The following is a 13,414-nucleotide window of genomic DNA, read 5'->3' on the forward strand; positions in this document are numbered from 1 at the left end:
AGGTCCCATGTAGCCCGACGTACAGTGACTCAAGTCTGCAATGTCGCACATGCACACAAGGAGGAACATATGTGTGGAGTTTGTTTACAGCAGCCAAAAGGCCCTGACATGCCTATTCTCTCTCTCTCAAAAATAAAACAATAAAATAGGATTATAAATAGAAGAAAATTAAATAATTTTTTGCAAATTGGTTTATTCTTTATATAATGGATAAGTTTACATAATTCTTCTGATTTTCTAGCTTTGTGTCTACCTGAAGTGATGGAGGAACAATCTTTCTTTGTTTTCTCTGATGCTTGTTATCAAAAATGGCTGTAAACATTGTTGTATTTCTTTTTGTAATATTTATTTATTTACTTAAGATAGAAAGAGAGAGAGAATGGGCATGCCAGGTTCTCTTGCCACTGGAAACAAACTCCAGATGCATGTGCCATTTTGTGCATTTGGCTTTACATGGATACAGGGAAATTGAACCTGGGTCATTAGGTTCTACAAACATGCACCTTTAACCACTGAGAATTCTCTTCAGTCCAAATTGTTGTATTTTCTGGATAACTTTAATTCTGTTTAAATTAGGAAGGTGTAGAAAAACACAATTAAGACTTGTCCTTTTCTTAGTTTTTCTGAATCTAAAAGATTTTGATGTCTTGTTGGCCTGAGTTTTGAGGAAAGGAAGAATGCATCAGTTATTTTAAGATTATATCTTACTTTCTACACTTATAAGAAAGAAATTTTGCATTTGACATAAATAATTTCTTTTCTTTTAAATAATGAATAGACATTTTAAATATATTTTAAAAATATTTTATTTATTTATTTCTGAGAGACAGAGAGAGAGGAAAAGAGAGAGAGAGGGAGATTGGGCACACCAGGGCCTCTAACCATTGCCAACAAACTCCAGATGCATGTGCTACCTTGTGCATCTGGCTTATATACTGAGGAGCCGAACTTGCATCCTTAGGCTTTGCAGGCAAGTGCCTTAATTGCTATGACATCTTCCCAGCCCTCTTTGAATATTTTAATGGTATTTATATGGTATCAATATCACAGAATAAATGAAATAATCCTAGCAATGTATATGTATTCACACTAATCAACTACTTACATGTTTGCCTGCTAATCTCCTCATCATTTTAGTCTGTCAATTTGTAAAGTGCACATATTAGGAGAGTGTATGTAATCATGACAACTCATTGTTTTCTCATTGGAATAACAAGTTGAAGATCTTAGGTAAGGTTACAACTGGTATGATCAAAAATTTATGTTGATTATAATAAAATGCAGTTGTGTGACTTCAAATTCTACTAATGGGAAAGCACTTTGTCATAAAGTGGTGATGTGTATGCATCAAAAGTAAGGACATACCTAGTTACATCTTCTCCAATATAGGTGTATCCCTTACCTTACTTGTGAGATGCCTCTCCTTATTTAATTTTCTTATGTAATTATCTTTCTAGTCTGTCAGAATTATTGTTTGTTTGTTGCTAATAACAAGGAGATTTTCTTTCTCAATAGAAAAAAGTATATTCAAAAAAGTATAAGGCAGCAATCTTTGGGTATGCTCATACATTGGCCTTATTCCTAGAGTGTGACATCCTGCAGAGCCCCAAGAAGAGTATAATATAAGGTCATCTGACATGGTGCATGGGACAGGATGAGACTAATATGGTCCCATTTACTCCTCTGGCTGTACTGTCATGAAAGACACCTCCTTGGTCTTGAAACAGTCAGTGGACATGTCCAGGGCTCAAAATCTGGAACTGTCAAAGATTCCTCCCAGGAATGAGCATTTCCTGGGGCTAAAGAGATGGCTTAGCAGTTAAGTGCTTGCCTGTGAAGCCTAAGGACCTCAGTTTGAGGCTTGATTCCCCAGGACCCACGTTACCCAGATGCACAGGTGGGCACATGCATCTGGAGTATGCCTATTCTCTCTCTCTCTCTCTCTCTCTCTCTCTTTCTCTCTTTCTCTCCCTCTTTCTGTCTCTGTCACTCTCAAATAAATAAATAGAAATGAACAACAACAAAAAAAAGATGCATAGAGCCTCCCAGGAATGAGCATTCCCTGGATGGTCCTCATGCCTCAGAGATAGTATGTTGGTTGCGACAATCACTGTTCACACTGACAGCATTCCCAAGGCATCAACCACAGATTTCTCCAAGTTTGCCAGAATGCTGACTTCAGAGGTCAGTGCTTCCATACAGAACTCCTCAACAATCCCACCAGTAACAGTGACACTACCCAGTACTTAGCCTTAATCTTTAGGGCCACGTGAGAATGTGCAGGTGCATTCAAGTGCAGACCAGAGGGAAATGTTGAGTGATACTCTTTTGATCACCATCCCCTTCTGTTAAGACAGGGCGTTTCATTATCTGCAACTCACCAATTAGGATAACCTCGCTGGCCAGGAACACCAGTGATCCTCTTATCTCTACCTTCTCAGCACAGAAATCACAGGGCCACTTCCTTATTTTTTTTTTAACCATGAAAATACTTTTTTTTTTTTTTAAAAAAAAGAGCCTTCAGGCATAATACACAAAAGCAACAAGTTTATCTTAAAAAATATTAAGTGTCACATCTATAGCCTACTCCTAATTGTAATTACTTCTTAAAGCAACATTTGTCTTTACTTACAAATGCAGCAGCAGGTGATAAAACCTAACATCTCAGATTGCTTACAGTTCACAGTACAAAGGTGTACATCTCAAATCACATTTTAGGCAGTTTAACTTAAAATGCATAGACAATTACATACATTAATTTTTCAATTATTAAGTAAATAAAAAAAAATCACAATTCCAAGAAAAAAAAATAAAAAACCCTTTTTATAGCACACATAAGAAATCAGGTTTATTTAATGGCAACAAGTCAGTATCTGTTAATCAGTGACAGGCAGGGAAAGTGCCTTTATCCAAAAGACGGAAAGGAGAAATATACCATTACTTTGCACACTTGAATAGTTGCACTGATGAACACCACACTCTTGAATGACACTCTAAATACAAAAAACTGTATCACATTTTGTCCTTTAAAATGCTCTAAAGCAGACTGATAATTTCCATCAGCAGCTATGTAATACTTTGTACCTAGGTAACCAGTCATGGGTATAAGTAACGAGTTCTGTTTGTAAGGTCACCAACCCTAGACTGAGCCTCAAGGACAGGGATTTCTTCCATCTCTCACGTCTGGCCTTCAGCACAGCACGTGATCACAGACACGCATGCTGAGGGAACAAACTGTCCACAGATGGGCTCTACAGCCAGAGCTTACATGCCACTGCAATACTGATTATTTACCATTTTCTGTTTTGTTTTACTTGTTGGCATTCTGAAAATCAAGTGTCTAGTCTTCAGTGTCACTGCTTTACCAAGGGCACGGACTTCTCTGAAGCCCACCTTCTCCTGTCTCAACAGTTTTATTCATCTGAGTTTAAACTTCTTTTCTCAAAAACTTAATAGAAGGCCTCTGCTTAAACTTAATTTCTAGTTTGTAACCCTGGCACTTGATAAAGCCAGCTTTTATCTCTACATCATTGAGGGTGAGGAAGACATTGGCATTAACTTCTAGACGTACAGGCAACTGTTATGTAAACCCAGCAGTTTCCTACTAGAAACTGAGTAGAGCTATGTTCAATCTACACTGACTTCCAAAGCTGCCTACTTGAGGATCAAAGATATTGTTAATGAGGTAATATATAGCACAGGCAAACTTCTAGAAAGCACTTCATTGTAGTGATATGATTGAGGGCAAAGTCACCCCTTTTCTTGCCTGTCCTATTATTCTCTGATACAAGAAAAATGAAGAAAGGCAGCAGTCCTCAGGCAATTGAAAATGGATGTTGTGAATAATCAATATATTACTTTACACAAGTAAACTGCCAGAGCTGTGAAAAGTGTCTTCAGAAGCACAAAAACACCACAGGCAAGGCCAGAGCAGACAAGACAAGGTATCTGAAGCCCTTTATGAAGTACTGGATTCTGGACAATTCTGAGAGATGGTTCTGAGGTATATTTTTGTGGTGGTTTGATTCAGGTGTCCCCCATAAACCTAGGTGTTGTGAATGCTAGCTCCCCAGCTGATGGATATTTGGGAATTAATGCCTCCTGGCGGGAGTATATTGTTGGGGGCGGGCTTAAGGGCTTTATAGCCAGTTTCCCCATGCCAGTGTTTGGCACACCCTCCTGTTGCTGTGGTCCACCTTCTGTTGGCCAGGGGGTGATGTCCACCCTCTGCTCATGCTATCGTTTTCCCCTGCCATCGTGGAGCTTCCCCTCAAGCTTGTAAGCCAAAATAAATCTCTTTTTCCCAGAAGCTGCTCTTGGTTAGGTGATTTCTAACAGCAATGCAAACCGGACTGCAACAATTTTTCATTGTTATTTTGGGAACAACATTTTAAAACCAGACTCCCAACTCAGAAACACCATTCATGTTTCTCATCTCATGAGAATACATCTCAACTAGCTCTATAAAATTAAGTTAAAAATCATCTGAAGTCCATGTCAGTATATTCTGCAATTTGTACTCCCTGAAACCCCAAGTCAGCCTAGCATGACTTGTTTTAAAAGCACTTTCATTTCCTTGTTAGGTAGGGGAAAAAACCCAAACCATTGCCATAATCTTTTTCTTCATTTGCTCTCTGATCTTGTTGCTTTTAACTCTACCTGTAGCCCAGAAATAGTTTTTGACTTAGAATACCTCTAAGAATTGAGACACCTCTATCTACTCTACCCTGTGGACAACTGGAGAAAAGCTCTGTAAAAATAAAATTAAACAAAAGAAAATAGTATTTCCCTTCTCATGCTAAAAGAACCAAACACTAGTTGCAAAGTCCTTGAAAACAAAGGTTTAAAGTGAATGGCAGTATTACCCAGCATGCACCATGTGGACAGGTCACTCCATTTATTACATACTTCTGAGTATAATCTTAAGTCTTGGGTTCATGGTCCTTCCTATCCTTTAGCAAAAGATTTCTTCTATACTCAATGGACTCCACAATTAGATTCCCACACTAAGTCACACTTAATCTTCTCTGATGTTAACAGGAGATACTGAATTCAGAATTACACATTTATCCACTATAGGGTGGCCAGAATAACTACAGAGTTATTTCTGCTGGTGTCTTCTTTCCCTACAGCTGATCCTTCCCTAACTGACATCTTGATATTGACTGGTAACTGAAGCTAGGACACCTAAGGTCACCTGCCTTATAGACTTAAGGCTACTTTGGTAAGGGTCTTAGTGACAGGTAGACAGCTACCACCAGTCCTTGAAAAGAAGTGAAAGATGAAAAGATCATTTTTGCTATCGTAAGGGCTAAGGACATTCCTCAGTCTAACACTGTCCAAGAAATCAAATCAGCTTCTACCTTTCTCAACCCTGCAAGTTTGCACCTATCATCTACCTAAAGTAATGGAGGCTTCAACGCTAAATATGTATTTCAGAGAGGACCACTGTTTTCTTAAAAGGTGGCTTTCAGAAACATTAAATTGGCAGCATTTGATATTCTTGACATTTTAATTACAGAAGTAAACTACTCAATATTTTATTTCAAAGTAAAACAGAATTCAAGCATAAATCTTTCTATATTCACAATACATTTTAGAAACCCAATGGATACTTCAAAAGTTCACAATGTTATTTGCTAAATAAGATCAAGATCAGTTCCAAATACAAGACTGATTCAGACTTAGAGGCAAGGTATCACCAAGCTACCAGAACTGCTCTGGTTGTTATAATGAACACTATCTAAGCAATACAGTCTCACTGCTTTAAACTCTGTTGCAGAAATCCACAATTTGTTATTGTTACTGTTGTGCTAGGAAATAATTTCTTCAAAGGTGGTTCTCAATTCTATTTATCTACCTGCCAACAAACAGAACAGAACTGATGGCCATAAACACTTTATAGACTCAGGAAACAATTCCATAGCTTAACCCGACTCTAATGCATGTTTGATTCACACTTGTACAAAGAGAGCAATCATATCTGTAGGACTTAATGTTCTCTAAACAAAACTGTTGTACTTTCTTACAATAAATGTCTATTGTGCCAGTCTTCCACAGAGGAAGGAGTCACGGATGTGCTCTTTCTAAAGGACCGAAGGAAGGCTGGGGTGGGGAGGCGGCAGGTGGGCTGAGGAAGAGCTGCCTCACTGCAGTGAAGCACGTCCTAGGGCATGTAGTTCAAGGTTCCAAACAAGGAATCATTCTTTCCTGCATGATCCATTCTAAAGCAACACAAAGAGATCACTGATTCTCCAAGAATACACTTTGCGTACATGTTGGCTTGTAAAAAGGGCGTAGCTCAGTGGGGGCCTAGCATGCATGAGGGCCTAGGCTCCACCTCCAGCACCACACATACACAAGAAGTTTTATAAATGGCAGATTTCAGTGCGTCATGACCCAAAGGCAAAAATGAAACAGTTCAGAAGCTTTTACTAGAAGCTCAAGTATAAAAATGAACACTGTCTGGCTACTGAACTAGGCATTTGACAAGTTAAAAATATGAATCTGAAACATAACCATAATAGGCCCAAGTTAACATAGCCCATAGAGGAGCTCAAAATAAGGAGAAGCCATGTTCAGATTAGGTGACTGCTTTCCAAGTTATTGGGGGTGAAGGTGATTTTAGCAAACTACTTGAAATAACTTGCCAATTAAATTACAGATTCTAACAATAACCCACACTATTTTAGACTTTAAGGGTAGTTTCATGATTTAAACAAATCTTATCAAAGAGCTATTCAATATACATAATCACTGTTTTCCACAAAAAACAATTAACATTTGAATGATTGGTGTGTACTTTTTTATCTTATTGTATCTATTTGATGTTCCATACATCCATGTATAGGAAGTAGATATCTTCTCTGAGGTGCAAGAGTTGTTCTTTCATGAATGCCCTCTCATAGTGAAACCAGCAATTTTCATATATGCATTCACATGCACATATACCTGTACTTCAAAAAGCAAAGCGTCATCTCCTCACCCACTGTTAATGATAAGAATGGGGTCACCAGGCATTGGCGGAGCACCAGAAGGACCTGAAGGCACTTGGAATGGATTATTCGGTGTAGGATAGAGTCCTGGTGCGGGATATGATCCTGTAGGGGCAGGATATGGTGCCGCTGGTCCCCAGGCTCCTGGTGGCACACTGCCCCATGGAACAGGCGGTGCTGCCCTTGGTGCTTGTGGGGGAGGAGGAGTGGGATATGGACCTGGAGATGGGTATGCATATTGGGAGTAGGAGGATACTGTCCTCCCATTCCTGGTGCCCAAGGTCCAGAAGACTTGGATCCCCATGGACCTAAAGGACCAGCTGCATCTGGATCTGTGGGTGCACCATATGGTCCAGGTAGCTCTGGAAAGGGCATATTTGGTACAGCATATGACCCTGTGGGGCCAGGGCCTGGCACACTTGGGGCTAAATAAAGACCACCAGGTGGGGGGCATGATGGTCCAGAAGGAGGAAAGGATCCTGGGGGTCCTGGCGCTGGGAGGCACAGAGGGATACATCCCTGTTGGTGCTGGTCCAAAAGGCACAGTGGAGGGCGTTGCACCTGGCGGGAGTCCCGTGGCACAGAAGGTGGGGCACTGGGTTAGTCCAAGGCTGGAACCTGGCCAGCCCTGAGGTTGGCCAGGCTTTGTACTGCTCACAGCAGAGGTTTCGGCAGGAGACTGTTCAGAGAGTGCATCTGCCAATGAAAGTTCATCAGACATTTTCCCGGCAGGATCCGAGCTCGCGGCGGCGAGCACATAGTAGTGACAATGGGTCGGAGAGAAATGGCACTCCACTTCTTTATTTTTATGTGGACACTGGTGATCAAACTCTGGTCCTTGTACTTCTGAGACAAACATTTCACCCACTGAGCTATCTTCTTAGGCCCTTAATATTTTATAAATCTAAGTTTAATTTATATTTCAACATCCACATATGAAAAGTGGCTACCATATCAGACAGTCCAGATCTAGAGCAATATTTCATCTTGACAGAGCAAACTCATTTTTCTATAACCAGAAGTCAGATGTGTTCAGAGATTTTAGAGAAGTTGTAGAATAAACTCTTATCCTAATACTTTGTTGAAATTTCAGGATTTTTTTTTTTTTTTTAGAGAAAGAGAACTGACATGCCAGGGCCTCAGCCACTGCAATCGAACCCCAGATATTTGTGCCACCTCTTGGGCATGTGTGAACTTGCACTTGGCCTTATGCGTCTGGCTTGAATGGGATCTGGAGAGTCAAACATGGGTATTTAGGCTTTACAGTCAAGACCCTTAATTGCTAACCCATCTCCCCAGCCCAATAGTTCAGTTTTAATTGAACTAAAATATACTTTTGGGGGGATAAGATCTCATGTAGCCTAGGGTGGCTTCATAGTTGGTATGTACACAGGCCTACCTTGAATGCCCAATCTTCCTGTCTCCACCTCCCAAGTGGTGGAATTACAGGTTTGGGCCACCAAGCCAAGATAATGTATCTAAAGTATGAACAAATGCAATTTTAGTACTTAAATTTAAATGCTCTACTTTCTTTAACATAAGATATAAGTATTACTTAAAATAATTGAAGTTGGATATTGTGGCTTATAAAAATCTGACCCAACAATTAGAACAGAAACTAGTAGATATGTATGATGTCTTTTGTGGGCACCATATAAAAATATATGAGTACAGATTTTTAAGAATACTTTTATTTTAATTTCTCTTTGAAAGATTTGCAATCTCTTCATCAAATTCTGGTGTGTTTGGAAAAATAAAGACAAGAAAGAAATGTCATGCCCCAGGTTGGATGATTAAGTAAAGGTCAAGATGACAAACTGAATGAAGAATTTATGAGAAGAATAGTTCTTCTATGGCAGATTAATTTATAATAGTTAGCTTCTTTTTCTTATTTTAAGGGAAACCTAATTAAATAAAACCATAAAGATAAAAATGCATAGAAATTCTAATCTTTGTATAGGAAACATTTACCCTCATTTTTGGTTTAAAGAAGCTATTGTATTTTAAATATTTTAATGAACTCAAAGGAATGAATTTAGGTTAAATTAATTTAAAGGTTATGTGCACATTTAATTTACTCATTAAAGAACATGCTTAACAGAATTCCACAGAATATCCCTCATACCTAACAGATCAAAACAACTTCCACTGAGATGTCCATTGATGGAAAAGTGCCTTTCTCTGCTGTGTATTTAAATGAATTCTAGGTATAATTGGTGCCACTTCTTTTTGACTTTAAATCTGAGATCCTAAAAATTTGTGAAAACATAGACTAGCTCAAAGAAGTATTCACTCTCAATTCTTTACTGTGGATATGTGCTTTTTAAAAGCAGCTGATCGGGCTGGAGAGATGGCTTAGTGGTTAAGCGCTTGCCTGTGAAGCTTAAGGACCCCGGTTTGAGGCTCGGTTCCCCAGGTCCCACGTTAGCCAGATGCACAAGGGGGCGCACCACGCGTCTGGAGTTCGTTTACAGAGGCTGGAAGCCCTGGCGCGCCCATTCTCTCTCTTGCTCTATCTGTCTTTCTTTCTGTGTCTGTTGCTCTCAAATAGATAAATAAAATAAAAAAAAATAAAATAAAATAAAAAAAATAAAAGCAGCTGATCTATTTGTTACTTGTTTTCTGAGGTTACTTGTTTTTGGCAATGGCCTGTATTGTTTTGGGGACCTCATGTCTCCCTAACCAACAGCTTGCTTTGGTGGCAAGCCCAATTCTGACCCTGGAACTTAATAGCCAGAGCCCATGGCTTTAGGGTTATGCTTTCACCACCTCTTGTGGGACTCTTCTGTTTGTGTTCCTCCTCCCCTTTATTGAGGGCAATGACTTGTCCATTGATATCCAGGAAGAAAGTTTCTATGGAATGGGGTCATATTTTCACTAGTTTTCTGCATCCCCCCCACCACCTTATCTTCCTCTATCTCCAGGTCTTTCCCTATCTTTCTTTTTTTCTGACCATTGACTTGTAGTTGAGTAGCCCCTAATCCCTTCCATCCCTGTTTACCATTTTTCCTATGAACATTCTAGTACCATTTCCATACTGTGGATATTTATTGTGGCTTACAATTAACTGATGCTGGTCTTGCTTAGAAACTGCATGTGAGAGAGGTCATGAGGTGTTTGTCTTTCTGAACCTGTGTGACTTCACATAGCATGATTTTCTTATTTTCATTAGCTCAGAATATACTTTTCCATGCTTTCTCCCTAGAGTAGTGTCTATCTTCATTGGTCAGGTGGGTTTTCTTTAAACAACAAATGGATAGATTCATTGTTCTGATACAGCTTTTAAACTTATGTCTTTTGACTGATGCCCATTTATGCTTATAGTTATAACTGTGAGGTACAAATTAATCCCTGTCAAGTTGTAGCCTTTGTAGAGTTTGGTGTTTCCTTGGACTTTGTAAGCTTTCCTGTCTATCCTACTCATACTTCTTATTTCTCTCTTTTGTCTACTCTTGCGTGTGATTGTTTGTCTCTTCAGTTTAGGTATATTTCATGCAATATTCTCTGTAGGATTGATATAATGCTCACATTATCATATAGATTTTATCAATGATTTTTTTCTTTCACCTTCAATTATGAAGGATAATTTTGCTGGATATAGATAGCATTTTGGGTTGGCAGCCATGGACTTTTAGAATTTAAAATGTTCCATTCCAATAGCTTCTGGATTTCAGAGTTTACATTGAAAAGTCAGCAGTAATTCTGTTGAGTTCCAATCCATTGATTTTTGCTCTGATCTTGATTATCTCTTTACATCTGGTACTCTTGGGTTTGGATTGTTCTTGTGTTTCTAATGCCTTCAGCTTGATGGTTAAATTGTTCACTTGAGATCTCTGTTTTTGTAATGAAAGCATTCAGTGCTATAAACTTTCCTTTTATGACTGCCTTCATTATATCCCATAAGTTTGGGTATGTTGTATCTTCATTATCATTCAGTTCCAGAAATGTTTTAATTTCCTTTTTTATTTTACTATCCATGCATTAATTGTGAATTGTTCAGCTTCTAGGTGTTGGAGGATTTTCTGTTGCTTTCCTTGATGTTAATCTCAAGATTTATCACATTGTGGTCTGATATAATGTGTGTAATTATTTTGATTTTCCTGAATTTGTTGAGACATGTTTTATATTCCAATATATGACCTATTTTAGAGAAGACACTATGAGCTGTTGAGAAGAATGTGTATTCTGTGAAATTAGAGTGAAATATTCTATAGATGTCTGTTAGGTGCAACTGATCTATGGTATTGTTTAACTCCCTTATTTCATGGTTAATTTTCTGCTTAAATGATCTAATGACTATAGTGGGGATCTGGTGGTTCCCTATCCACTGCTGGAGAACAAGGGATTTGGGGCCTACCCACCACACACTGGTGAACCACCAGGGATCTGGAGACATGAGCTTCCTCATCCCACATGTATGCTGGGCCCTACTCACCCCATACCAGCCACTGGTGAACCCATGAGCCTGGGCCTACTTCCTCTCCACACACATGCCACTAAAGAAACTGGGAGCTGGGACCTATTTGTTCCACATGTGTGTAGCACTGGGGAGCCTTGGAGCTGGGGTCTACTCACCCCACACACAACAGCAGGCCTTTCCCATCCCATAGGAGCTTCTCCACTGACCTTCTATTTATTTATTTATTTATTAAGATAGGGTCTCATTCTAGCTTGGGTTGACCTGGAATTCACTATGTATTTTCAGGGTAACCTTGAACTCATAGTGATCCTCCTCCAAGTGCTGGGATTAAAGTTGTGTGCCATCATGCCCAGTACTTTTACATTTTTACACGTAGTTTAGGTTTCTGTACAGTATTTGGGACAGTCACACAGAACACACTCTGAGAAATGTGTCATCAGATGGTGTATCTGTGAATGAACATCAGTACTTTCTCACGCTAAGGCAGCTGTGATATCACTGGGCGATATGTTTAGGGGATCAGCATTATATATACATTCTGCCATTTACTAAATGCTATGAGGCTTTTGGTTGTACTTTATTATTGAATTGTTGTTTTTTCACACCCTAACAGCATTTGTATGCCAAGCAAAGGGGTTTAGCAATGTCTAGAAAACAGCAAAGAGGAAGAAGGGCATTAAATCAACTCTGAAAAAGCTGATTATGCAATAGTCACTCAACTTCTACTCACAACAGCCTATTCAAATATTTTATCAACATAAAAATTTCATTCAGTGATGCATTTGATAGTTCTGTTATCACATAATGATAACTCATCTGTCAGAAATTTAAAATCTCACTCCTCATAACATTTGTATGATAGATGTTTTGATATGCTTCAGTTGTACAGGTTATTTTTGTTAAAATGAAACGGTAAATTGCACTTTAGTGAGTAACTTTTATACAAATATTAAGCTATAACAAGATATATAAGTGTATATATGCATGTATATTGTCATATATAATCATGAATAATTACAATAAATTTTAATGGCATTCAGTTCTTTTCACTATTAAGAAGAGATAATGTTTACATGGAAATTTAGTTTAGTAAAAATCTAGCAGCTTATTTATTAAATGAGATAAGCTATACCAGGCTTGAATGGCTTACATCTATAGTCTCAGCACTCAGGAAACCATGGCTCTGGAGGATTGAGAGTTCTAGAGAAGCCTAAGCTACATAGTAAGACCCTGTCTCCAAAAGCTACTACATCAATAAATGATATCAGTTATACATTTTTATAGGTTATTTTTAACAATACTTTGAAAAAATACTTGACAAATAGAACATTAGGAAGTATTTATTTGAATTCAAGTTTTGTGAAAGAATGCGGCCCATCACGGTGGGGATGAACACCCGCAGGTACGTGAGGCAGCCAGTCAGAGTCCTGCTTAGTCAGGACACACCGAGAAGAGTGCTGGTGCTCAGCTGACGCTCTCATTTGTATTTGTACCTGGCCCAGGACTGCAGCCCATGGATGGTGCTGCTATAGTCAGGTTGGCTGGTTTGACCTCTGTAGTAAACCTTACTGCACAAAGCACCTTCACAAGCACACCCAGAGGTGTATTTTCATAGTGATTCTGAGTCTAGTCAAGTTGACAGTGAAGATGAACCATCACACCTCATTTATTTATTTATTTATTTATTTATTTATTTATTTATTTATTTATTTATGAGAGAGAGAGAGAGAATATGGGCATGCCAGGGCCTTCAGCCACTGCAAACAAACTACAGATGCATGAGCCCTCTTCTGCATCTGGCTTACGTCAGTCCTGGGGAATCAAACCTGGGTCCTTTGGCTTTGCAGGTAAGTGCCTTAAACACTAAGCCATCTTTCCAGCCCAGACCTTACCTTATTTATGTGTAGCTTAATTAAATACATTTTTTAAACACATAGTTTAATTAAATACTATTCTGTATTCCAATATTTTATATTGCATACTGTTGAAGAATAGCAGC

At 38.8% G+C, this 13,414-nt stretch overlaps 1 protein-coding gene and 1 pseudogene across 6 annotated transcripts in view; one reads left to right on the top strand and one right to left on the bottom strand.

Moving 5' to 3' along the window:
- Positions 1–13,414, top strand: part of Nol4 (nucleolar protein 4) — a 416,619-nt gene that overhangs the window by 148,468 nt on the left and 254,737 nt on the right. The gene's annotated exons all lie outside the window — the stretch shown is intronic.
- Positions 6,992–7,716, bottom strand: LOC105944653 (annotated as a pseudogene).

The sequence above is a fragment of the Jaculus jaculus genome, chromosome 15 (assembly GCF_020740685.1).
Source record: "Jaculus jaculus isolate mJacJac1 chromosome 15, mJacJac1.mat.Y.cur, whole genome shotgun sequence".
NCBI classification, from domain to species: domain Eukaryota; kingdom Metazoa; phylum Chordata; class Mammalia; order Rodentia; family Dipodidae; genus Jaculus; species Jaculus jaculus.